Genomic DNA, 25577 nt, shown 5'->3' on the forward strand with positions numbered 1-25577 from the left:
CTAGGCCCTAGATATTCAGATGGTGGTTCTTAGAGCAGCCGCCGGAGCTGCAACATTACCACAGAGATTTCTAGAAATTCAGAATTGGGGGCCACATTCCAAATCTTCAAATAAAATCTAATTTTAACAAGATTTCAGGGTCATTTGTATGCACTCTCACATTTAAGAAGCTTGCCTCTAGGGCAATGCTATTGGGAGATTTTCAAAGATTTAAAGCAAGTAACTGACAAGGTAACATTTGCATTTTAGGTCAACCAATCTGGTGGTATTATGAAGAACACATTTAATTGGGATAAAAGGCAGAGACGAGTGACTGCAACAGTACTAGCAAGAGATTATTAAGTTCTGAATGAAGATGGTGGTAACAGAGATGACACATAGAAGACACAATTTTAAGAAATATTTAGACCCAAGTCTAACATGTACTAATGCTATTCACTCCTAGGTTCTATGATGTGTCCCACTTCTTTGTGCTTCTGTTTCTAACAGGATCTTAGAGGGTTTATTACTGTCATAGTTTCTGTTGAAATACCAACAGATGACAGAATGCTCAACCGAGGAAAGCCATTCTCCCTTCTATATGCAGGTTGACAAAAGAATGTATTTAAGATATTTTTACATGATCCTTTGAGGCTTCAACCAGATCAAGGATATTAAAAAAGAGAGAGAGAGAGAGAGAGGATCAGAGAAAGTAAAGGAGCAGCTTCTTTGGAGAGCTGCCATTGTGTCATGGACACTGTCAAAAAAAAAAAAAAAATCCACAGGCCCCAAATGGAGTTATGTTAAGGACTCATATCAAGACTTAATACTTAACTGTAGTTTCAACCCCCCCCCCTAGAATCTAATCTTTAATCAGTCAACGTGGAATTTCCCTGACAGCACTAGAAGATCTATAGACAGACTCCTCCTTTCCCCTTAGGAGGGCAACTTTGCCTAAAATAATGCATTCCTTGCCAATAATCCTCTTTTCTTACTCTCTCTCTCTGCCTTTGAAAACCTTCTTTTTTTCAGATCAAGGGAGCTCTTTTTTATTTGCTAGATAGGATGCTGCGTGATCCATAAATCATTCCAAAAAACCAATTTGATCTTTTAAATTACTCAGTTGATTGTTTAACATTACCCACCCTCTGAGGGTAATAGGCATAGTCGTATAGGACCTTCTAACCTCAAGTCTAGTGAGGAGTACTGCCAGGGGACCATAGAAGAGCTTTGAAATGTGTTTTCTGCCATTGGAAAATGCAAATAACAAGTGTTGTCCTGCTGCCCCCAAAATCTTAAGTGGACTATTGACTAAGGTTGACTGATTCTACTACCCCTGCTCCAGAAAAATATAGAGGCTAAGAGGACGACTGGCTCCCTGGTGGTCGAGCCAGGAGAGTGCTGTCGGTTTAGGACCAGCCTTTATTCCTAAAGCTTCCTATAGGGCAGGGAATGTAAGCCAAGGAAAAAAAGAGCTAGAGTGGATTCATCTTGGGTTCTGTCCAAAAAAGCCATCTGGAGGAGTAAAGCGTTCCTCTCAAAAAGGAAGTATAGATGCACTTCAGGCTTCCCAGGACCTGAACAAGGAAAGATGCATCAGCTAATGAATTGCCAGAGTTGGAAAGATCTAATTGGGAACATTTAAGGAGTCCTCAGAGGTGTCTCCAAAGAGAGAGATTCTGTTTTAATCATTTACCAGATCTGCAAGAGGTTCCTGCCTTTAGACCCAGGGAAGGAAACCACTAGGGTTTGCAGTGAAGTTAAGAAATGTCCAATATCTCTTGACTTTCTGTCATTCTCTCACCTCCTAAGGGCTGTATGTGACCTTGGAAACGTTAGCAGTATGTTGTCATGGAATGCAAAAAGAAGAGAGAAGGCCCAATCCACTTTTTCAGTTCAGGCTTTCAGCTCTAAGGAGGCTTAAGGTATTGCAAGAATTAATACTAAATCCAATTATGAATTTTCATTATTACACAGTAACAAATAGTCTATTAAACAGTCTAGTATTAAACAGTCTAATTACTGAATTATGATGGTGTCTGTGATCTAAAATGACAATGGAGAGATATATTATATAAAGTCAACAATAACAACAACAATAAATCCATAGATCCTGCCAGAGTTTTGAGCCAGGAATAGGTACCCTACCCAATAAAATTTAAAGGAATGGTGAGAAAAAAAGAATCATTTTAGTTATGTGAAAAGCTGTACTTCAATACAGAGATCAAATTAAAATTTTAGTAAATATTGTTCTTACTTAAAATACTGTTCTTTAAGTTTGTAATTCCTGGCAAGTTGAGTTGGTTCATTTAGGTTAAAAGATGGCTAAACAGAAATAGAATATTGGGACTGATGTCAGCTGTGGCTAGTAGTAAATACTGTTCATGTCTGTGGGAGGTGGTCTCAACATACAAGCTTGGTACTGTTAGGATATAGTCATCTACTTCCAGGGTCTTACATTATGAGATGATATTATACCATTTTTGCATTTATAAAAGGAAACACTTTAATTAGTGCTACACACACAATGAAAAAGTGTTGCTTAATCTTGTTTTGCTGATATATGTATTTATAATTTCTTGCTGTGTCTTTGTGAAAGCTTAAAAGGAAAAATTCTCCCACGGAGCACATATGTCAGAGTTTATTTTTAAAAAATTCACATTAGTGGTTGTTAAGTAACTAGGCCTGTTCAGAGTTGTGTAAATCTGAGACTTTATGTTCAGGTTAGGACAATTTTCCTTTTTGTTTATTAATTGAACCCAGATATACACATTTTAAATGTGGTATTGGTGAAATCAATATCACATTTTTTTAAAAAGATTTTACTTATTTATTCATGAGAGACACACACAGAGAGAGAGAGAGAGAGAGAGAGAGAGAGAGAGAGGCAGAGACATAGGCAGAGGAAGTAGGCTCCATGCTGGGAGCCCGATGTAGGACTCCGAGGTCTCCAGGATGACGCCCTGGGCTGAAGGTGGCGCTAAACTGCTGAGCCACCCGGGATCCACCAACATCATATTTTTAAGTAAGAACTTATTTGTAAGCAACTCTGAATATATGAATATATATCTTAAGTACCAACATACTAAAAATAATTTTTCCTCTTTTTCTTTCTTCTGCATAATAACAAAATAAACACTAACAAGAGCTGTAACCAAAATGAGTCCCTTCTCCTAGTTTAGAAAACATGATAACCCTAGACCATAAGCCATTTAATAAAGAGAATAAGGTAACCCTGGACTACTTTGTCATTAGATCTTACGGCATTAAGTCCTTAAGAAATTCCACATCTTGCCAAAAGATGGCGCTCCTGGATCCAGCAAAGAAACTGAAAAGTCCCAGAGAAGATAAAAGCACTTTTTCAGATACTGAGAAACTGTCCATTATCAAGTGGCAAGAGCCTTTTGATAGCAAAAAAAAAAAAAAGCTCAGCTTTAGAGGGTGTGCCCAATTGCCTTCAGACATTGTCTTCCAGACAGATTGTCAACCTCTTAAGTCTCCTTTCCTTACTATGAAATCTACATAATAAAAATGAGAATAATTAACGCTTGTAGAGTTCCAGGAAGAAATGCTTAAAACAATGCTTGGCAAATAGCGAGATAGGTGAGCAGTGAAAGCTAGCTATCATTTGTTAAAAGCCAACAGTGTTTGTCTTGTTTGCTACTCTGCTGACTCATAGTAGGTTCTCTCTCTCTCGATAGATAGATAGATAGATAGATCAGTATATATACATATATATTACTTGAATGTGTTGACCTTACACGGAAAACAGCCAGTTATTTTATCAGCAATGTGTTTATTCAGTAATAGCAGAGGAATTGCTATTTGGACACGCAAGCTATGGCAAGCTACTGGCAAGTCCACAGATCAAATGAGAGAAACATTATAAAGAAAAGGAAGAAGTTGGGGGTTGGGGAACTGCTGTGAATGAAAATTCACTGGACAAAAGCGAGAGTCCAGGGTCCTGATGATTTCCCACTGGCTGAGTTGTGATATTTTCTTATTGGCTGCACTTGTGGTTGGGTCTGGAGAAATTCTTCTTCCTGCTGGTTTCTTTCCTGTTAGGGATGCAAGATATCTCTCCTTTTGAGTCTGCAATTGGCAAGGAGTCCTAGGGCATGAAAGCTCCCCTTTTGTCTCTTGACTCCATTTCAAATGAGGTTTCCTTCACTCAGTTTCAGAAGTGAATGGATGAATGAACCTTCACATCAATGTATAGAGTTAGCTAAAGGTAGCTTTCATTCTGAACCTCTTGAACCTATGAAGTCAGAATCTTATGCCTGACTTAACCTTGCTCTTCCTGACCAATGACTATAATAACCACCTGTCTGATCTGTGATTTGATTGACTTCAAGCATATCAGTCCGGCTTAAGCTGTCAAGGTAGGATTTCCATCTCCAGCCTATTTTGTCATTTAAGTCCTATATCCCTACTATATCTTACAAAGAACAACAGAAAAATTACACTTCATATCTAAATTAGGAAGAGCTAAACCTATCAAAATTCAATTAAAAATTATTTTAAAGAGAAACGACATTAATAAGTGGCACCTTAACATTTAAATCTTATAATTTCATTTTAAACTATAATGGTATTATTTCCTCAGGGATGACTCCTTAACACATTCATGTAAAGAAAGAATGTTCAAAATATAGGGGCAATTTTTAACAACTTCAGTGTTCCTTATGGAGGTCTTTTTTTTTTTAATTTATTTATTTATTCATGAAAGACACAGAGTGAGAGAGAGAGAGGCAGAGACACAGGTAGAGGGAGAAGCAGGCTCCACGCAGGGAGCCCAATGCGGGACTCGATCCTGGATCCTGGGGTCACGACCTGAATGGAAGACAGGCACCCAACCGCTGAGCCACCCAGGCGTCCCTCTTTTTTTTTTTTTAATATTTTATTTATTTATTCATGAGAGACACAGAAAGAGAGAAGCAGAGATATAGGCAGAGGGAGAAGCAGGCTCCATGCAGGGAGCCCAATGTGGGACCTAATTCTAGGACTCCAGGATCATGCCCTGAGTTGAAGGTAGACAAGCTTAACCGCTGAGCCACCCAGGTGTCTCCCTTATGGAGGTCTTAGTAGTTTACATTCTTTCTTAAGGAAGTCTTACACATTTACCCAATCCCCAAAATCACTGAACTGTTACTATACCGCTTCGTTTTTCCTTCATTGTCATTGCTGGCATTATAATCTACTGAAAAACTTTCAATTTTATTTCCTAGCTGTGGTTCAACTTAAAAAAGAATGCATTAAAAGTCAGTAAGCCTGGTAAAATCTTCCTATTTATATATACTGGGCAGTTAAAGGAAAAAGAAAATGTTTGTTATCCCATGCCAATCTTAATTTTCTTTGTGAGATGCTTCATAATCATTCAGAATGTTTTAAAATATAAACTTACAAAATCAGTAGTTGGGAAACACCTTTTTAAAAAAATGATTTAATTGCAGGGATTGAAAACAACGAATTCTCCAATGAGAAAAGTGAAAATTTAGGTGGGGTATAGTAAAGAACTAGAGCCTGCCCAAAGAGAAGGCTTTGTCTTTGCCTCCAGCCTTTTAAGATGTGGTTATCTGAGGGTCTTGGTTCATACTTAGTCTAACAATGTGATTTAGGTTGGGGACTGGCAATACCTATATAGTCTTAGGTTGGGTATTGGTCAGTGGAAAAGACCAACAATATGACTTTGGGTGGAGGCTTTGGGTCACATAGTATCAGTAAACCTGGAAACTGAGATTTACCATGTGGGCAATCAATCGATCAATTATGCCTACATGACAAACCCCTTAAAAATTTTTGGACAACAAGCTTAGGTGAGCCTTCCTGATTCATGGTACTCTATGCATACTGTTACACACTGATGCTAGAACATTAATGTGTCCTGACTTCATGGCTAAAGATGACTGAATCTCTGCATTTGAAAGTCACTTAAACTGTTTTACGTGTGCCTTCCTTTAATCTTAATCTGTATCTTTTCCTTTTAATAAACCATAACCATGAGAATAATAGCTTTTAGTGAGTTTTATGAGTCTTTCTGAAAATTACTGAAACTGAATTTGGGAGAACCACTCCACCTTCACCCCCTCCCTCTTGCAAACTTGCAGTAAGTATCAGAAATGAGGGTGGTTTTGTACCTCTAACTTTGTAACTGGCCCAAACTTCTCATAGGGCATTTTCAGGTTTGTTAGAGAAGAAAGGTAACAGCAGGTTAACTTGACCATCACTTTGTAAGTATCAAGCTGTACTACAATGGTACAGGATGGAAGTTGTCCTCACCTTGCCTACTTTTAAAATGAACACAATCTCTCTTTGAAACTAAAGATCATTAACACCTGTAATGCATATTATTATATAATAAACACCTTTTTACAAACTTTTGTGAGATTTTCCCATAAGAAAAGATTTTTAAAACAGGTTGAAAAACAACCCTTTGAGGTATCAATAAGCCTCATAAATTAAGGCCAGGGTGGCAACAACATGAAAAAATACTGAGTGACATACTATGTGATTTCATTTATATGAATTTCAAAACCAAGAATAGTAATCTTTGTTGATAGAAGTCAGAATAGTGGCAACTTTAGGATGGCTAGGGTAGGGAAGGGAGATTTAAATGCTGACTTGGAGGGTTATAAGGGAGTGTTAAGGAGTGTTGGAAATATTCTCTATCTTGATTTGGTACTAGTCACATGAGGTGGATACAGTACTATCCATTTAAGATATATACTTCAGTCCACCTCAATTTTGAAAAAAAAGCTATAACTTAATTAAAAACTTAAGTCCTTCACCACGTAATAAAGGAAACACTGAGTATTAAAGGAAAAGTATATTTAATTGACAAACACTTGGTATCTACTAAGTCAAGCTAGTACTTATGGATACAGCCTAGAGCAAAAAAACAGAAACAAAACCTGTTTATAGACTACTGAGTCAGCCATTCTTAGGCTACTACTAGCAACAGTATGGACTTGTAAAATTCAACATGGTTTTATTCTCTAGAATCAAACTTACAAAGATGCCTTTTATGATTTTGCATACAAAAGGCTTATAAATAAATCCTACCTATTCTTATATGCCCAGCTTGATACTCACTTTTTTTTTGCAAAGGTTTTTAATCTCCTGAGGCCAACAGTGGCCTATCTTTACTTTGGATTCCTTTTGTACTCATAAAGTATCACACAACTCAGCACTTAATAGTTCTTGAATAGTCTTGTGTTAAATTTCTCTCCTTTTCAAACTATAAGTTCCTCTAAGTTCCTTGAGAATCGAGATTATATCATACTTTTCTTTGGAAAGTTCACAATGCTTAACAAAGTGTGGGTTATGTGATACATGTTTAATTACTTGTGGGTAGAATGAATAGAAACTTCATTTTGACCATATTAAAAATGCTTAAGAATAGTTTAAACTTCAGGAAAATTTAGTCCTTAAAATAATTAATATCCATTATTATACATTGCGATTTTTTACTAGCTCAATTTTCATGTGCATAAAAGAGATAAAAGTAAGTCTTGATATTCTATTCTGTTTCCCATGGCTCTCAGTTCTGATAAGAAGTGAAGAGAGGCTATCCTTATCTGTTTAATACAATATATTTGCTTTAATTAAGAAGGAAAAGGATTGTGGGTGAAACATTTGTCTCTCAATATGTCTTTATCTCTCATGGTAACAGAACTCCTTAATTTTAACTGAATATATAGTTGCCTAAAATAAAAACTACAATTCCCAGCTGCCCTTGAAACTAAGTGCGGCCATGTGACTAAAGGATGGGTGTACTTTCAGTTCAGGTTCCCAAAATAGGTCTCTCTGCTACTCCTCTTCTTTAGACTGCTACTTGGAATATAGTCTTGGTTGCAAGTCATCTCATATTATTAGAGGAGAACAATACCCTAGAAATTATAGAATAACAAGAAGGGACCTCGGTCTCTAGATGACTAAATCCTAAATACAACCACACTGTTCCAAGATTACTGTTGAGGAGGTGACTGAAAAGACATGACTGCTGGTTGACCCATGAGCTGAACCCCAGGCAATCAAAGGCACCCCTCCCTGTCCCCTGTCTTTGAAATATGAGTTCTGCTTGCCTTCTTGCTCCCAGAAGCTGCCCTGAGGACATAGGTTTGAGATAATGATGTGGTGCTGAGACTAGTTAGACAGTATAAGGCAGTATATATACTTGACTGAACCTAGTTAAGGCCTCTATACACACTTTTTAAGATTTGACAGGTGGGTGTAGGGATCCACGTGTCTTGTACCCTAAAATAAACTTTGTATGTAAGTCTCCCTTAGTTATTAAAACTGACACTTACCAACCTGGAGTGGCCTTCCTCTTTCTTTTGTCTCTTTCTGCTCTCCAAATACAGGGACCAGCTTCAGATTATATTGGGGATACTCCCAAGGAGCTTGTAAACCAAAGATTACTTACCTATCTTGTTTTGTGAGAGGAAAACTCTATTGCTACTGTCATTTTGGGTCTCATACAGTCTAAACAATTCCCTAACTTATCTGTTAGGGGAATCACAGCATGGCAGCAGTTGGCAAGGAAAGATTCTCCCATTCCCACACAGTGCCTTAGGTAATAAATATGTTTCAGCCTCAAACTTTGGGTGGGTGATTTACTTGCATTAGAAAGGCAAACCTAGGGGATCTCTGGGTGGCTCAGCGGTTTGGCACCTGCCTTCAGCCCAGGGCGTGACCCTGGAGTCCCGGGATCAAGTTCTGCATCAGGCTCCCTGCATGGAGCCTGCTTCTCCCTCTGCCTGTGTCTCTGCCTCTCTCTCTCTCTCTCTCAGTACAGGCAAAAGGAGAAGCAAGCTCCTTGCAGGGAGCCCAATGCAGGACTCGATCCCAGATCAGGATCATGCCCTGAACCAAAGGCAGATGCTCAACCGCTGAGCTACCCAGACATCCCATACTTAACTCATCTCTTACAGGGTCTTTCCTTCTATCAATATCTTGTAAGTTTGCTAGTTTTTCTATCTTAAAAACACACATAGACAAAAGTCTTTCTCTGGACCCTAAAATCTCCTTGATTGCTCCTTTTTTCATGCATTTATTAGACAAAAATGATTCTCATCCCTGTCTCCATTTTCTCTCTTCTCATTTATTCTCTTAATTTGCCATCTGATTTCCATCTCTATCTATCAAGTTACTATAATTGCTTCCAATTCATCAATTACATAAATCTCCAAAGACATTAATTTAGTCTCCGTTCTCCTTGACTTTGAGCAGGAATTAACCTTGTTGATGACTTTTTAAAAAAATGATTTTATATATCTTTACTAATCTCTTTCCTCTTTGGCCACCCTTTCTTTCTCCTTTGCTAGCTCTCTTTCCTCCTCTGAATCACAAGGGTAGTGCACCTGAATTGTTTTGATCTTTTTCCTAATGGTATTATTTTCTCTTAATTTTCTTTAAGACTACTCCTCTCCACATTTTATCCTTACATTAGATTTACTATAGCTTTCACTTAAAAAAAAAAAAAAACTCCCTATCTTACCATTTATTCTTTTGAATTTCGCATTTCCTCCCATATGACCTTGTTCCTTGAACTCTTCCTCCTCCCATCTATACTGCTTCCTCTCTAGACCTGCTGCACAGCCCTATCTGGAAATGTTTTTTAGCTTCTAAGATTGGTACACCTTTTCCAGAATTCCATTTTTCCTCTTTGTTTTCAGCCTTATTTTGCTGGAATTTTTCGCTGGAGTTTCTATCCTTAGTTTGCTGAGGTAAAGATCACATGGGAGGAAAATGCTCTGCAGTTCTACATCCTTGATGATCTAAAAATAACTTTATTTTGCTCTTAGTTAATTGCTCTTTAGTTAATTGCTAAATTGAATGAGTATAGACTTTTAGACTGAAAGATATCTACCATTAAAATATTGAAAATATTCTATCATTGTCTTCTAGTATCCAGTGCTGTTGATAGGTCTGATTTTTTTTTTTTTTTTTTTTTCTTAAGAGATGGAAAGAGCCAGAGTGCAGGGCTGCAGGGAGGACTATAGGGAGAAGAAGAGAGAGAATCTCAGGCAGGCTCCTGACCCAGAGTGGAGCCCAATGTGGGGCTCAATCACACAACCCTGAGATCATGAACCTGAGATGAAATCAAGAGTCAGATACTTAACTGACTCAGCCACTCAGGTGCCCCAATTTGTCTGATTTTTATTCTTTCATTGATAATATATTTTTTTGTGCTTAGAAACTTGGGGTTTTATTATCATTAATACTATTGACTATTATTATTCCTAGTTTTTATTCTTGGTTTTACATGATAATATCTCCAAGTATGGATGTTTTTTCACCTATTTTCTGGTACCCAGTAGTCTACTCAATCTGAAAACTTGTTTCCTTCTACATTCCAAAAGACCTCTTATAATTAAAACATTTTTTTCTCGCTTTTCTTTTTCTAAATCTCTTTCTTTTCTAGCAGTTGAATGTTAGTCTATTGGATTGGCTATCCATGACTCTTATCTTTTCTCATATTTTCTGTTCATGTCTTTGTATGCTTGTTCTAGACTTCTTCAATTTTATCGCCAGTATTTTCCCTTGAATTTTTCATTTAAGTAACTGTTTTTTGTGTGTCAGAACTCTATTTCATCCTATGCTTGCTTCTTTTTCAGGGTACCTTGTGTGTAGCTTATAGATATAATATTCTGAATACTGAAATATATAAATTGGAGTGATTTTTAAAAATGTTCCTTTTCATTTTATAAGTTATATCTATTTCCTTTAGTTTCTTTTTTCTGTTTTTCTTAGTCTTTCTCTTTCATAATGGCGATTTTCCTGTTGATTTTTTATTGTATGTTTATACATACACATACACACATGCAAATATGTTTATGTAAACATGTATTATACTATATATAACATTTTATATAAAAATATTTTTATTTATACATTACCTATAATATATAAAATATATAATATATAAATACATATATGTCCATAAATATATTTGACAAAATATATATTTATGTTTATAATCTTAAAATATGTTAAATTTTAAAATTAAAAATATAAAAAAATATAAACTGGTCATTGATAATGGTTTTCCTTTGCTTTCAATAAGTAGGATGTCTTCCACTTTTCTCTCCTATATAGGAATTGTGAACAAGTAGCTAGGTTTGGTACTGTAGGACCAGGAATGCTAAATATCAGGTTTTACTTTAAGATGAGTAGGCAAGCAACTAGCTCTCTGGATGCTGGCCCTGAGTACCAGAATGAGAATGGTATTTCTCTTTGTTGTCAACATAAAAGCTTTCGTTTCCTCTCTACTATTTACATAATTCATTTCAAGAAGACTTTTGGGGTCATTTTTGGTTTCTATGTTTGGTGGCAGGTGTCTTTGTCTACAAATGAAGAAGGAAATACGTGTGGTGCCTGAGTCAAGTGTAACATATTTCGAATGTTATCCCTATTTTCAGCCCTTATTCTCACTTCTACTCTCTGCCATGCCTCAACCAACTCTTTTATAACTACTTCACTGTATTTTTTGGCAATGGTTTTGGGTGTTATTCCAGAGAATATGGTCTCTTTCTCTACTATTAGCTTTGTTTCTCAGGAAATTACTGAAGTTTCATTTTTCTTTTCTCTGTTGATCATACTTCTCTCCATATAACACATACTATCTTTACTCTTTTCTTTATTCCTCAATGTTTCTAATTCTAAATTTTCATTTCAGCAGTGTATAGGAAAGAACATTAGGCAAATTACATGCCTAGTCCATGGATCTTGAACAGTAAGTCAAGAATAACTCTATAGATATTATAAGCATATATTTTGCCACTTGGATAAAACCTATTGCAGAATTCCCCATGGCTGACTATTCCTTGGCCACATGATCACCTCTACAAAATTCTTATTCAAAGGGAAATAGAATTACTTCCAGGGTAAAGGGAAGAGCTCACATTTCTTTAGCTGTTTGGTAGTCTAACAAATTCATTTTATTAATTAAGAAAGAGGAGGAAAATGGTGATTGGGTAGGCAACCACAGTAGCCATCATAATTTTTTTCTCCATATCATCATCATTTCTTAAAAGGACTAGGGAAGCTCATTTTAGAACTAAGCATCCCTCAGAGGTTAAGTGTCAGCTACAGGTAAGACACTGCAGTGGGGTCCAGCAAAGATGGAATTTTAAGACCCAATGTTGTAAGCTGGAGTATGCAAAATGAAGGGGGGAACAACGGACTGAGAATAGGTAAAACCGAAAAGGTCTAGAAGCCGAGGCTGTGGGACACTGGTGAGCTGTGCAGACCTAGTGGACACATATACTGAGATATACTAAGAGACTACTGGGCTGCAAATGAGTCAGGAGCGTATCAACCCATTCTGACAACACATGAGGTGATAGGGCTGAGAATGAAAGGCTAGAATGCTAAGAATGACAGAACATAGAGATGAAAAGAAACAAAGACATGGAAGACTTTGTTGAGCCAATGAAAACATGTTGGAAGCACTTTCACCTTGAGATTTTCTGTTTTTGAGACAATTTTGAAAAAATTAAGGCACTATTAGTCAAATGATCTAGTTACATACACACACGTATATAATTATACATATACGGATTTCATATTGTGCATGTATTATTTTGCAAACTATTTACTCAGTTGTACTCTTTGATATATTTCTGTATCAAGCAACATAGATTCATATCATACTTTTTTAATACCTATAAAGCATTCTACTTTATTTTTTTTTAATTTTTATTTATTTATGATAGTCACACAGAGAGAGAGAGAGGCAGAGACATAGGCAGAGGGAGAAGCAGGCTCCAGGCACTGGGAGCCCGATGTGGGATTCGATCCCGGGTCTCCAGGATCGCGCCCTGGGCCAAAGGCAGGCGCCAAACCGCTGCGCCACCCAGGGATCCCAGCATTCTACTTTAGAGATGTGCTGTACAATAATCCCCCTTTGTTTGTGGGGGATACACCCAAGACTGCCCCAGTGGATGCCTGAAACCAATGCTAGTACCAAACCCTGTATACCCTGTTTTTTTCTTACATATGCATAGTTATGACAAAGTTTAGTTTATAAATTAGGCACAGTAAGAGATTAACAACAATGACTAATAACAAAATAGAATAATTACAATAAAATATAATAAAAGTTATGTGAATGTGGTCTCTTTCTCTAAATATCTTATTCTAGTGTACTCACCCTTCTTTTGATGTGAGATGATAAAATGCCTAGTGATGAGATGAAGTGAAGTGAATGACACAGGCATTGTGACATAGCATTAGGCCACTATTGACCCCTTGATGATTTATCAGAAGAAGGATCATCCGCTTCCAGATTGTGGTTGACCTCATGTAACTGAAACAGCAGAAAGGGAAACCCTGGATAAGGGGCAAGACTACTATCATCAATTTAAAACAATCCTCTATTAATAATACATTTTTAAGTAGGAGTTTTAGTTGGTTGCCCAACCACCCATTAATTTCAACCCATGCTAGTCAATATTGCCAAGAGATTCATACAATCCCAGTTTCTAATGGTCAGATCCTGATTGCCTACAGTACTAAACTTCTTAAATTAAAAATCGAGTCTTCTTACATATTAGTTCTTAATTTTAACTTTATCATCACTACCTTCCAATAAGCACCTTCTATTGTAGACAAACAGGTTATTCATTATAATGGAGTGCATCTGCAATCTAGTTTCCTTGTCTCTGCTCATGGCACTTTCTGGACAGTTTTCTTTCTCTTCATTAGGAATTCTGTCATCAGACTCTTCCCACTAATATTTCCGAAAACCCTCCAGGGATTACAAAGAGGACAAAGATAGTTCTTAGAGTTCAGTGAAGTGTATTTCCCTCTCGGTCAGGACTGTCCAATAGAAATAAGATGCAAGCCACCTATGTAATTTAAAACTTTCAAGTAGCCACATTAAAAAAATAAACAGGTAAAATTACTTTTAATATATTGACACAAATGTTAAAACTTCAATATGTACTCAATATACTAATTAAGATATTTTACTTTTTTGGCACAAAGTTTCAAAATCTGGTGTATAATTTGCACTTACTGCATGTCTTCATTTGAATCTACCATATTTCAAGGGTAAAGAACCGCATTTGGTTAGTTACCAAATGCGGCTAGGCAGGGCTCATTTGCAGTTTCCTTCTTCCTCAAGTCTCTGGAACTGTGATGATCTGTGATAATCTGTTATGTGAATTACTAGCACTTATTGTTAGTAGCTCTCATTATCAGGTGGCTTCCTCTCATTATTTATCTTTTAATACGTTTGTCTTGCCTCACAAGTTAACCTGTAAATTTTTTTTAAAGTCTAGGACTGATCCAACCTCAAAGTTGGGAATAACTAATAAAACCATGAATTAATTCTTTTGATGTATGGTTCCCCTGCAACTAGTGCCTACCAACTAAGCTTTCACGGGCAGCCCAGGGGGGCTCAGCGGTTTAGCGCCGCCTTCAGTCTAGTGCCTGATCCTGGAGACCCTGGATCGAGTCCCACGTCAGACTCCCTGCATGGAGCCTGCTTCTCCCTCGGACTGTGTCTCTGCCGCCCTCCTCTCTCTGTGTTTCTCATAAATAAATAAAACCTTAAAAAATTAAATAAGGTCAAATCCAGTGAATGAGGCATCCATACATCCTGAGGCAGACAACTTCTCTGTCTAGTGCTGGAAGAATATTTTCTTTTCAGGATCTGAAATCTGTTTCTCTCAAAACTGCATTTCTTGCGATCACATGAAACAAATCTAAAGTCACAGGACTAGTCTTTATTTGGAGATGATCCAGTAGCTTTCTCTCTTCCGTGAAAATCCTCCCAAGTTCAATCAGTACTTTTTTTATGCATTACCTTTTGGGGTCCTCTTCATCATCTGCTCCCCTCTGAAATAATGCCAGCCTCTCTGAGTTTGTAATAAAGTGCTCAATCTCAGGGCACCTGGGTGGCTCAGCGGTTGAGCGTCTACCTTTGGCCCAGGGTGTGATCCAGGGTCCTGGGATCAAGTCCCACATGAAGCTTCCCACGTGGAGCCTGCTTCTCCCTCTGACTTAGGTCTCTGCTTCTCTCTCTGTGTCTCTCATGAATAAAGAAGTAAAACCTTAAAAAATATGAATAAAAAAAATAAAGTGCTCTATCTAAAACACCGAACTCCAGTTATGGTTTAGCCAATGAAAAGCATAACTGGATCACCACTGACTGCCTTTCTATGAAACACAGTTCCACTAGGCATCCAGACACATTCCTTATGAGGAAGGGGATGGAAGCGGAGGGAGCCACGACCGTCAGTCAGGTCATGCCATCTTTGCATGCCCGATGTTTAGTCTAGAACTCTTGTATACACGTTCACAAGGGAGTTCTTGAGGTCAGTTATTATTATTATTTTTTTTAAAATATCGTCTACCTGTCTTTTCAAATGAGCCGGAGAATCTTCAGGTATTTTGTTTTCGGTGGGGACCGTCCGACCCAAGCACCTGCTGACAGAGAAAACCTGAAGAGAACTGAGCTGAGAACTGAGAGAGCTCAGGGCAAGCGGACGGGGGACCAGGGAACTAACTGCATCAAGGGTCCAGGAGCCAGGCGCTCCGGCCGGCGACGAAGATCACGGTGACCCGGTCCCTCACGCTCCCTACTTCGCTTCTCTCCTTCACCTTTCACGGGAATCATTAGCCGTCTTCACCTCAGGGAGAAGGTCGGAGAATAAGATGCAGTCCACTCGAGTACCAGCAGGGAGGGTTCTCCGGGCGGTGACTAGAGGCGGCAGCGCGACGCGGTACCCGACGGCCGAGTCCCAGGAGCGCGCGCGCGCCCGCCGGCTCCTCTCGGCGGCTTTACGGGCGGGGGGGCGGGGCGGCGGCGCGCGCGGGGGGCGGGGCCGAGGGAGCCGACGTGCTGACGTTGGCGCGGCGGCGGGCGGGTGACGTGTAGGCCCGCGCGTGCCCCGCCCCTCGCCGGCCGTGTGGGTCCGGACGGTGGTCGGGGCGCTGCGCTCTGTGGCTGCGGGCGACCCTGGCGGGCTCGGGTGGGGTGCAGAGGAAGGCGTAGCGGGGCGGCTGCCCACTGGCGTCTTCAGCTCTGCCCTCCGCTCGCTCCCCACCCGGCGTGGAAAGGAGAAATGAAAACGAAAGAGAGAGGGGGACGCCAAGGTAGGAGCTGACCGAGTGATGGGAAGCGAGCGAGCCGGGGCCAAGAGGTGAGGAGGTGGATGTGGAGGGGGAGGAGGGGCGGCGCGGCCCGGGGCAGGTGGCGGGCGGCGGGCGGCGGGCGGCTGGGGGCTCCGGGGGTGGCGACGCGGCGACGCGGCCCGACGGCCCCCTCGGGTTTCGGGGGGCGAGCCACGGGCTGTCACCCCTCTTGGGGCCCGACGTCCTGTGGGTGGTCTCCGGACAGTCTGGTCCCCACCCTTGGGATCTGTAGGTCGGGGTGGCGATCCGAGACATCAGCCTGGGAGTTAGGCCCCGACGTGACCAGATGGGGAGATTGCTCTTCCCCGTGCGTGGGCAATTTGCTTTCATGAGGGTTGCTTTCTTCAGTTACAAAGCCGTGGCAACTTACTTACTCGTTTTCTTCACGTAGATTTTGGGGAAAAGACCTGCTTTGTATTTTTTTTTTTTTTTTTTTACCCCCACACCGAAAAGTAAATAATCCGGTTAGGGCGTTGATCATGGTGAATTGTGGGTGAGTTTGGTAAACGCTGAGTCTGGAATGTCATTTCGAAGTAAGTAAATGTGTTGCACACGTGAGGGAGGTGTGGTGGGTTACGGGGGGGCAGCTGTGTTAAATAGACTTTTTTTTTTTTTTTTCCTTTTATCATAAGTTACCTTATTTGTTGAATGCAGTGTGTTCGTGTATTTTGCTCACCTCTGGTGGAAAAGAAGCATGATTTCAGTGTTAGCTGAAAGTTTGGTATGAGTGGTGTCACACGTACACTCAAGCTAGGGATCGTATGTTCTTTCCCTAAGTAAGCTTAGATTGAATAGCCGGTATTTCTATCACTAGATTTCTTGTTTCTTGGAGAGAGATACTTTTTTTTTTTTTTTTCCCCTCTCTCTCCCATTTTCAAAGTGTTGTGAGAAGAATTCAGCTTTTGATTCTACGCCGGACTTCGCTTCTGTTCGCACATCTTTTAATGATGGCTATAATAATAGTCTCGCATGAGAAAAAATGCTCGTTAGAGATGCCAGTTAAGTGTAGGCTAAATAATCTTACTTGAATGAATTAATTTTTCATGGCTTAGCCTTCTTGATCCCTGCTGAACGATTTTTTTTTTTTTTTAAATCATTTCATTCATTCATGTCTTCCTATGTGCAGGGCACTGTGCTAGGCCTAGGAAATCAAGAGAGAGACAGTGTCTGTGCTTGTGGAACTTTCTGTAGTCTCATATCCTCTTTCCAGAGAACCTTGACTGAAGGGTTCCTCTTCCTGTCGTGGATTTCTAGTGAACCAAAGTGTGACTTTTCACGAGGATAAGTTATTGTCAATGTTTATACGTAAGTGGCCTCTAAAGAGGAATAGATTGGGCAGCCCGGGTGGCTCAGCGGTTGAGCGCCTGCCTGCGGCCCAGGGCGTGATCCCAGGATCCCGGGATCCAGTCTCGCGTCGGGCTTCCTGCATGGAGCCTGCTTCTCCCTCCTCCTGTGTCTCTGCCTCTCTCTCTCATTCTCTCTCTCTGTGCCTCTCATGAATAAATAAATGAAAATCTTTAAAAAAAATAATAAAGAGGAGTAGATTATTTTACTTGAACAGCATGACTTGATTTTGCCTTTGATCAAAAAGAAAATATACGAGGCAGCCCGGGTGGCTCAGCGGTTTAGCGCCGCCTTCAGCCCTGGGCCTGATCCTGGAGACCCGGGCCGAGTCCGGCGTCGGGCTCCCTGCTTGAGGCCTGCTTCTGCCTCTGCCTTTGACTTTGCCTCTCTCTCTCTCTGTCTCTAAGTCTCTCATGAATAAATAAATAAAATCTTTGGGAAAAAAAAAAAAAAAAAGAAAGTATACGATGCCAGTGTTTTGCCAGTTAAAAATATTTTTTTTTAAGATTTATTTTTTTGACAGAAGGAGAGAGGGAGTTTGTGTGAGTGGTGGCAGAGGTAGAGGCAGAGGCAGAGGAAGAGAGAGTCTCAAGCCCACCCCCCACCGAGTGGGAAGGCCAGTGCATGTGACTGGATCTCATGACCCTGGGGTCATGACCTGAGCCGAAATCAAGAGTTGGCCACTTAACTGACTGAGCCACCCAGGAGCCCTAGGAATAATTATATTTCTTTTTGCAAAGTACCCTTAACTAAAAAATTCACAATCAGAAGTCAGTTTCTACCTGAAAAAGACTATTTTTCCAGTTTTTACATTGGTCTCATTGGATCTCTATGTGTTAATAACTTGTAATTCACAATAATTATATGCACAAAGCATATCATCAGAAATATGTATGGTACTCATTGACAAGTAAACTTTTTGCCTCATAGTACCTCTCTGGGGAGGTAGTTAGCATAAGCTCTTTCAGTGCAAAGTATATCTTGATATAATGTGGCAGTTTTCAACTTTGAGAAGATATCTGTCTGAAGTTGAAATTTTAACAAACACAAACATTTATGGAAAGAAAAAATGCATAATTACCAAAGCGTAAAGAATAAGGTATCTTATGTATTTAGTAATTGTAAGAAGAAGATAGGCATTATGTGTCTATCTCATACATAGTTTTTTTTAAAGTAGATACTTATTTATTACATCTTTTTGCCTAGTATAATGCCTTGCTTATAGTAGACAACCCTATATAAATGTTCATTCATTTAGCATACACCATCTCATTTAAGTCCTCCATTTTTGCATGTAGATGAGCAAGTATGTTTGAGAATGTTCACTGTTTGGTCAGTTTCATTTTTCTGCTGTTTGCTATGATAATCTGCTTTACAAATTGTCTTATTTCTGAAACTCTGTTACTCAGATTTAATGCAATTTAATCCATCTTTGAATATTCTGATTTAATCAGATCATTCAACCTGAAGGGGGTGTAGAAAATCATTTTGAAATCCTGCTTTATTTTATGGATCAGAAAGTTGATATCCAGAGAAGTTAGCTGACTTCTTATCAACAAAAATGGGACATCTGAACTCAGTTCTCCTTATTTTTATTTTACTTTCAACTATGTTATCTTGCTTTTCATTGTTATTTGAACAGACTAACTCTTGGGGAGTAAATTAAGATAGAGTCTCATTTTATCTTTCTGATTTGGGAATTTTGGGTTTATCTTCTTTTACTTTTGTGATTCACTCTTCAAAGAGAATTTGTAGGAAGTTCATTCATTATCAAAGGCTTGAACTGAATGAAAAATAAGGGTGGAATTTGGAAGAAGTACATAATTTAAAAAGCTATTAACATGTAATAAATTTACAGGTAGCAGTAAGCATTGTCAGGATATGTTTTAATAAGATCATTGTTGAGAAATACTTATATATATTTTTAAGATTTTATTTATTTATTCATGAGAGACACAGAGAGGCAGGGACACAGGCAGAGGGAGAAGCAGGCTCCATGCAGGGAGCCCCATGTGGGACTCCATCCTTGGCCTCCAGGATCACGCCCTGAGTCAAAGGCAGACGCTAAACCGCTGAGCCACCTAGGCGTCCTGAAATACTTATATTTGAAGGAGAGAAAGTTCATACCTACTTACTTAATAATTAAACCAAAGGTTTTCAGGTGTACTGAGTCAAAATTTCTGGGCATGGTGTCTAGAAACGTCTAGAATGTCTAGAAATGCTAGAAATGCCAGTGATCCCAATGCAATCAATTCATATTGGAGAACTTTTACTCTAACCATATAATTCAAAAGCCTCTTAATTTTTAATTCTGTTCTATTAAAGCAGAACTTCAAAAGAAGGGAGGGATTTAGTCTCAGAATTATGGGTAGTCAGGCAGTTGCTAATGTTTCCCAGCATTTTTATTTTTATTTATTTTTTTAAAGATTTGTTTATTTTAGAGAGTGTGCATGCCTGTGCGTGTGTAGGAAGGAGGGAAAGCGAGAGAGAGAGAATCCCAAGCCCACTCTTCGCTTATCACAGAGCCCAAAGTGGGCGGGCCTCCATCTCACAACTCTGAGATCCTGACCTGAGCCAAAACCAAGAGTCAGATCTTTACTGACTGTGCCACTCAGTTGCCCCAGTTTTCTAGCATTTTTAGAGACTTGCTAGGTCATTTTGAAATTAAGTCAGTGACTAGCAAGTTATTTAATTGTGTGTCGCTAAGACACATTGCATGTGATTTTGATAAAGGAAAACATATTCCATTCCAAGAGAGGAAATTCTTATTAATGAGACAATTTTCCTTTTTTTTCTTTTCCTCTTTTTTTTTTTTTTTTTTTTCCTATTTTGAATGTTGATCTTGAGCCTACAGTGAGAAGGCTGGCCCCAGACATCTCCAAATCCATGTTTCTTTGCCTCTAATTCTTATGTGTCCAAAGACAAAACCACACAGACACACCTGTTGTTGGAGGGTTCTATTTGTCTTTTTAGAAATATTTCTTTATGTACTTTCTTGAAAGTCAGTAAAATGCCCAAAAGGCCACTCAGATGAAACACTATAAAAATGTTAAAATCTGCTCTTAAACATCAGCAGAGATAAGTATACCTTCATCTTGATTTAAAAAACTTAATTCTAAAACACTACATAAATGATTTATAAGAACTTAATATGAAGATGATACTCAGTTTGCAAAAAAAAAAAATAATTTCAGTGCATCTTTTCCCAGTGTGCATGCATTTTCTAAATTAGACCTGATTTAGGCAGTACTTTCAACACCAACGGGGCTTGCTAAATGGTCTTTCTGAGCATTCTTGAAGGAGTGAAGGAAACTTTGCAAAATATTAGCACTGTCTGTACTCTGCGAATGGGGAAACAGAAATAACTTAAAGATCACTTTTGAAAAGAATCACAGATTAATTGCTGGCTTTGTGAGACTGTTCAGTGAATTGATTTGAAGCAAGGAAAAATACTAATACCCGTGAATGCTGTCTGGTCAGTCTGAAGTAAGCAAAGTAGAGGCCTTGTCATTGATTTAAAAAGCGAAAAAGTTGGTGTCCTAAGTTACTGATTTTGTCTATTAGCTTGGGAAGAAATTAGAGCTGTTAGGGAGTTTGTAAAATGATTGATACAGCTCTAGTTTTTCAGAGCTATTCACTTGGTATTTATTGAATATAATAAAAATGTTAGTTAAGAAATACCAGGTGACTGAAAGCTGTTCCTACATTCTTCTGTTATGGATTTCCTTCTGAGCCCACTCCTAGCCTAGGCTTTCTAGCTACTGTCAGCTTTTATCATTGCTTTTTGTTTTCTATTAGCCTGATATTTAGAAAGTGCTTAAATATTAATTTTAAAATTAAATTTCTGCATGTATAAGTTATTGAGTTCTTTGAGAAGAGTGACATCATGAGTTGAATAAATCACATTAGGTTTTTATTTTTGTATTTGAGAAAATTTACTAGTTTGTAAAATATCTCTTATTCAAGACTAAAATAAATTAATGATTAAATTAACTTATGTGGGAAAATATTTTTGAGGTCTTGAAGATGATGTAAAAAAATTTATTTTATATATATATGTTTTTGTGTGCACACATATGTGTGTGTATTCAGATCTGTAAATACTGGCCCTTTTTTATGGCCACTTTGGCCATCCTTCCTGTCAGTCCATCCATCTGGCCATTACACAGGTACTTACTGAGAACCTGCTATGCCCCAAACAGTATTTTAGATAATGTGGATACTTTAATGAACAAAGCAAAATTCTCACCTTCATGGGGCTCATATTCTGTTTGATGAAGCTGATGAAAACACAGGAAACGTGTGTCATGTGATAAATGCCATGAAGTAAAGTGATTGGATGGAAGAGAAGGACCAAGAAAGGGGGTGCCATTTTAGATAGGGTGATCAGAGAAGGCTTCTCTGGTAAAGAGATATTTGAGCAGAGACCTGAGGAAATGAAAGAGCTACCTATGTGGCATGTGGGAGAAAAGTGTTTGTGCAGAGATCTGTATCCACATCAGTGGAAAGAAGGCCAATATGGATGTCCCAATATAACAGGAGGAGAGTTACAGGAGATCACATCAAAATGTAAGAGAAAGTTAAGTTCTTTTAAGTCTTTTGAAGTTTACTCAGAGATATGGGAAACCGTTGAAGGATTTTGAGCAGAGAAGGAGCCACAAATGTTACCTCTTTGGGGAAAGAATCATTCTTGTTTATGTGTGGAAACTAGATTGTTAGAAAGTAAGGATGAAAATTGGGAGACTAGATAGGGGATTGTAATAATCACCAGGGAAGAAAGGGTGATAGTGAGAAGAGGTCAGATTCTGAAAATATTTTGAAGGTAGAGTTGGGAGAGTTTGCTGATGAGTAAAGCATAACTCCCAAGTTTCTTTGGCCTGAGCCAACAGGCAGAATGGAGTTGTGATCACTTAAGTGAGGTAGACCATGGGAGGAGATTTGCAGTGGGAGAGCAATTTTGATATTTCTAAGCTTGAGTTGACCTATTAGACATACAAGTGGAGATGTGTATACAAATCTGGAGTATAGGAGTGATGTACAGGATGTGTAAGTTAAGAATTAGGAATTAGCATATAAATAATACATAAAGACTTGAGACTGAATGAGATCACCTAAGGAACAAGTGTAGCTGGAGAGCAGGTCTTGATCTCTCTTGGGACACAGCAATGCTTAAAGGATAGGGGAGGATAAGGAGGAACCAATGGGAGAAAAAAGTGCCAGTATTGTTGGATAAAAAAAAAAAAAAAAAACAAAGAGATATTGGTGTTCTAGATGCAAAGTGAGGCAACTGTCTCTACAAGGGCTAGGTCAAAAACCGGAATTAAACAAGAACTGAGAATTAACATTGAATTTGGCAATGTGGGGATTATTTGTGATACTAATAGCTCTTGTGGTGAAACAGTGGAGCTAAAAGTCTGATTGGAATGGAATTTCTTTGTAGATAAGCTGAAAAGTAGGGTGTTAATTAAGAGGTCTATGAAATCAGTGGAGGTTTTTAAGTATGGGAGCTCCTATACTGTATTTTTAGGCTTTGGAGATGATCAGTAGAAAAGAAAATATTAGTAATAAGGAGAGAGGGAACAATTTCACTTCAGCAATTTTTTAAAATATTTTATTTATATATTCATGAGAGACATAGAGAGAGGCAGAGACACAGGCAGAGGGAGAAGCAGGGACTCCAGGATCATACCCTGAGCCAAAGGCAGATGCTCCACCGCTGAGCCACCCAGGCGTCCCTCACTTGAGCAGTTTTATCACATATACCTATTGAGTACATTTTTCTTGAACGAATTAATGAATGAATAAAAAGTTTTCACCAAATGCTGTATATTTTTTATTGGTGCTGAATAAAAAGTGGGATAAAGAACACTTTGGTTCTTTTTCAGATATTTTGAAAACTGATTAGGTTAAAGTCTTCCTTGGTTAGATTACCATCTTGAAGTTACTTTTTGACCCTGGGGACCTGGTGTTTTTCAAGTCTTTACAAATAGTCTCTTAAGGTGTGCTGCTATGATGGGCTTATCTAATCTTTTACTTTGTATTCATTTTTTTTCCCTTTAACCTTTTAAAAAGACTGGTACCTATTTCAAAAATTTGGTCACCTATTATTATCTATTCCCTTTAATGGCATTGATGCATAATATGTGTGGGAACATTAAACAAGTACCCAGATGCTCAGTGTTCAAATGTTCAGTCTCATTAACCTTAGAATTTACAGATAAGGGCAGCCAGGGTGGCGCAGCGGTTTAGCGCCGCCTTCAGCCCAGGGTGTGATCCTGGATATCCCAGATCGAGCCCCAAACCCCGGATGAGTCCCACGTCGGGCTCCCTGAATAGAGCCTGCTTCTCCCTCTGCCTTGTGTCTCTGCCTCTCTCTCTCTGTGTCTTTCATGAATAAATAAATAAAATATTAAAAAAAAAAGAATTTACAGATAGTATTTTCAGAACATACGATTTGACATTCAGTTTGATGCTTTAAAACTATTATCTCTCTTCTTAGCCTTCTGTATTTATTGAAACTTAATTAAAACTTTTAATTATGGAATATTTCAAGAATATGGGAAATTTCAGAAAATAAATTAACAAATGCTAATATACTTGTTATGCAGATTTAACAAGTTTAAATTTTTGCCTTATATGCTTCAGATCTTTCTCTTTTAAAAAATACTGCAATTTACAGGATATAACCAAGACATAATGAGGGGGTTGATGTGAAGAAATGGAACTGATTAACTTGGTGAAGAGAAAACTTAAAGTATGATGACTGGTGTGTTCACCTATTTTGAAGTCACTAATATGGAAAAGAGTGCTTAAATTTGATAACTTAAGTACAGATAGTTTTTTTAAAAAGTACATTTATGATCAGAAAGCAACATCTAGTAATTAATTTATTGTCTATATTTAGATGGGAATTTTTATAAAACATTGGAAGACATAGTTCAACCTACACAGATGTCACTTTTATTAAAAAAGCCAACAGATATTATGATTTTCCTAATATCTTCACTAAAAATTCTTAACCGGGAATTTTTAGAGAAATGACCACATTAGTATTTAAAAATTTAAGGTTACATGCTATAATTTTTAAAACATTAGAGAAAATGAATTTTAAAAATAAGTTTGTAATGCTTTTTTAAGCATGGTGTTTCTTTCAGCAATTAGGTTTTAAAAAGGTAGGGGATATCATTGTCAAAACCTGTTTTTCCTCTCAATTTTAAAAAATATAATTTATTGCTAAAAAAAATGGCCTAGAAATTAGAATATTGGGAAGAATGAGAACTAATAGGCCTGACTCTTTCAAACAGTTTTTCTCAGTTTAGGAAGCTCTGAGTAGCTTAGAATGAAGTCTTATAAGGAAGTGATGGCTCAACTCAGAACAAAGTACAGAGAAAACATTCTCATGGACTTTGTCAGGGCATATTTCTAATTGATATCACAGCAAAGCAAAAGAGAGTGCTCTGGTTTTTTATCAGTAGTAAAGTTTTTATTCATAAATATTGAAATAAACAATTCAGACCTGAGTGTTAAATAATGGTCACTGGGATATGTTTTTTTCAGAAAGATTAAATAAAGCGTATATATTAAATGCAGTGTAGTAAAATCATAAAATTTTTACTCTTTGTGTATTTGTACATAGAAAGGCATTCATAATGCCTAGTGAGTTAGTAACTGACTTTTCTGTTTTTATATTTTTTTGTTTATCATATAAATTAATTTGAGTCCTGAAATTAGTGTTTTTCTCTACTTGAGAAAGAGGGGTAGTGAGTGTGTGCTAACGTCTTTTATATGTCAGTGTTAGGGCTATTTAAGAATTTCCTTTACTGTGCACAAAACAATAAGTTAAGATCATACCCTTTGATTAATATTTTTTGGATTCAGAGTGGATAATCCTAGTTGTTTGGGTGTAAAAGCTTGAGTTGGATTTCCAAAAAAAAAACTCATATTGGAAAATGTAATAGTGCTCCATACAGCTGTAACACACAGGAGCAAGTGTAAGGTCAGAAAAACCCTTTTCTCTAAACAGCTAAGGCTAGAGAATCACTAGAGTTTTGATTTGGTGAATTTAGGTTTTATTAAGGGACAGACAGAAATTCTTTGCATTTGTCTTC

At 38.2% G+C, this 25577-nt stretch overlaps 2 protein-coding genes, 1 long non-coding RNA gene and 1 other non-coding gene across 14 annotated transcripts in view; 2 read left to right on the forward strand and 2 right to left on the reverse strand.

The window, feature by feature from the left end:
- Window positions 1-3412, forward strand: part of LOC144317071 (uncharacterized) — a 35668-nt gene extending 32256 nt beyond the window's left edge. The window contains exon 3 of the long non-coding RNA XR_013382953.1: window positions 250-3412. This is a non-coding gene — a long non-coding RNA (uncharacterized LOC144317071). The remainder of the gene's footprint in view (window positions 1-249) is intronic.
- Window positions 1-15782, reverse strand: part of GRIK2 (glutamate ionotropic receptor kainate type subunit 2) — a 1064497-nt gene extending 1048715 nt beyond the window's left edge. For all 5 annotated transcript variants that reach the window (XM_077902956.1, XM_077902954.1, XM_077902958.1 and 2 more), the window contains exons 1-2: window positions 15345-15782; window positions 13136-13291 (exon numbers count right to left, since the gene is read on the reverse strand). The gene's annotated coding sequence lies outside the window, so the exon portion shown is untranslated. The remainder of the gene's footprint in view (window positions 1-13135; window positions 13292-15344) is intronic.
- A 77-nt stretch (window positions 15783-15859) lies between these two features.
- Window positions 15860-25577, forward strand: part of ASCC3 (activating signal cointegrator 1 complex subunit 3) — a 335679-nt gene continuing 325961 nt past the window's right edge. For 5 of the 7 annotated variants that reach the window (XM_077902962.1, XM_077902966.1, XM_077902963.1 and 2 more), the window contains exon 1: window positions 15860-16133. The gene's annotated coding sequence lies outside the window, so the exon portion shown is untranslated. Of the gene's footprint in view, window positions 16134-16247; window positions 16659-25577 lie in introns of those variants that run through there. The other 2 variants (XM_077902965.1, XM_077902964.1) reach the window with 2 other exon arrangements.
- Window positions 20294-20424, reverse strand: LOC144317937 (small nucleolar RNA SNORA38). The gene has a single exon (XR_013383815.1). It is a non-coding gene; the product is annotated as a small nucleolar RNA SNORA38 (small nucleolar RNA).

The sequence above is a fragment of the Canis aureus genome, chromosome 7, assembly GCF_053574225.1.
Source record: "Canis aureus isolate CA01 chromosome 7, VMU_Caureus_v.1.0, whole genome shotgun sequence".
NCBI classification, from domain to species: domain Eukaryota; kingdom Metazoa; phylum Chordata; class Mammalia; order Carnivora; family Canidae; genus Canis; species Canis aureus.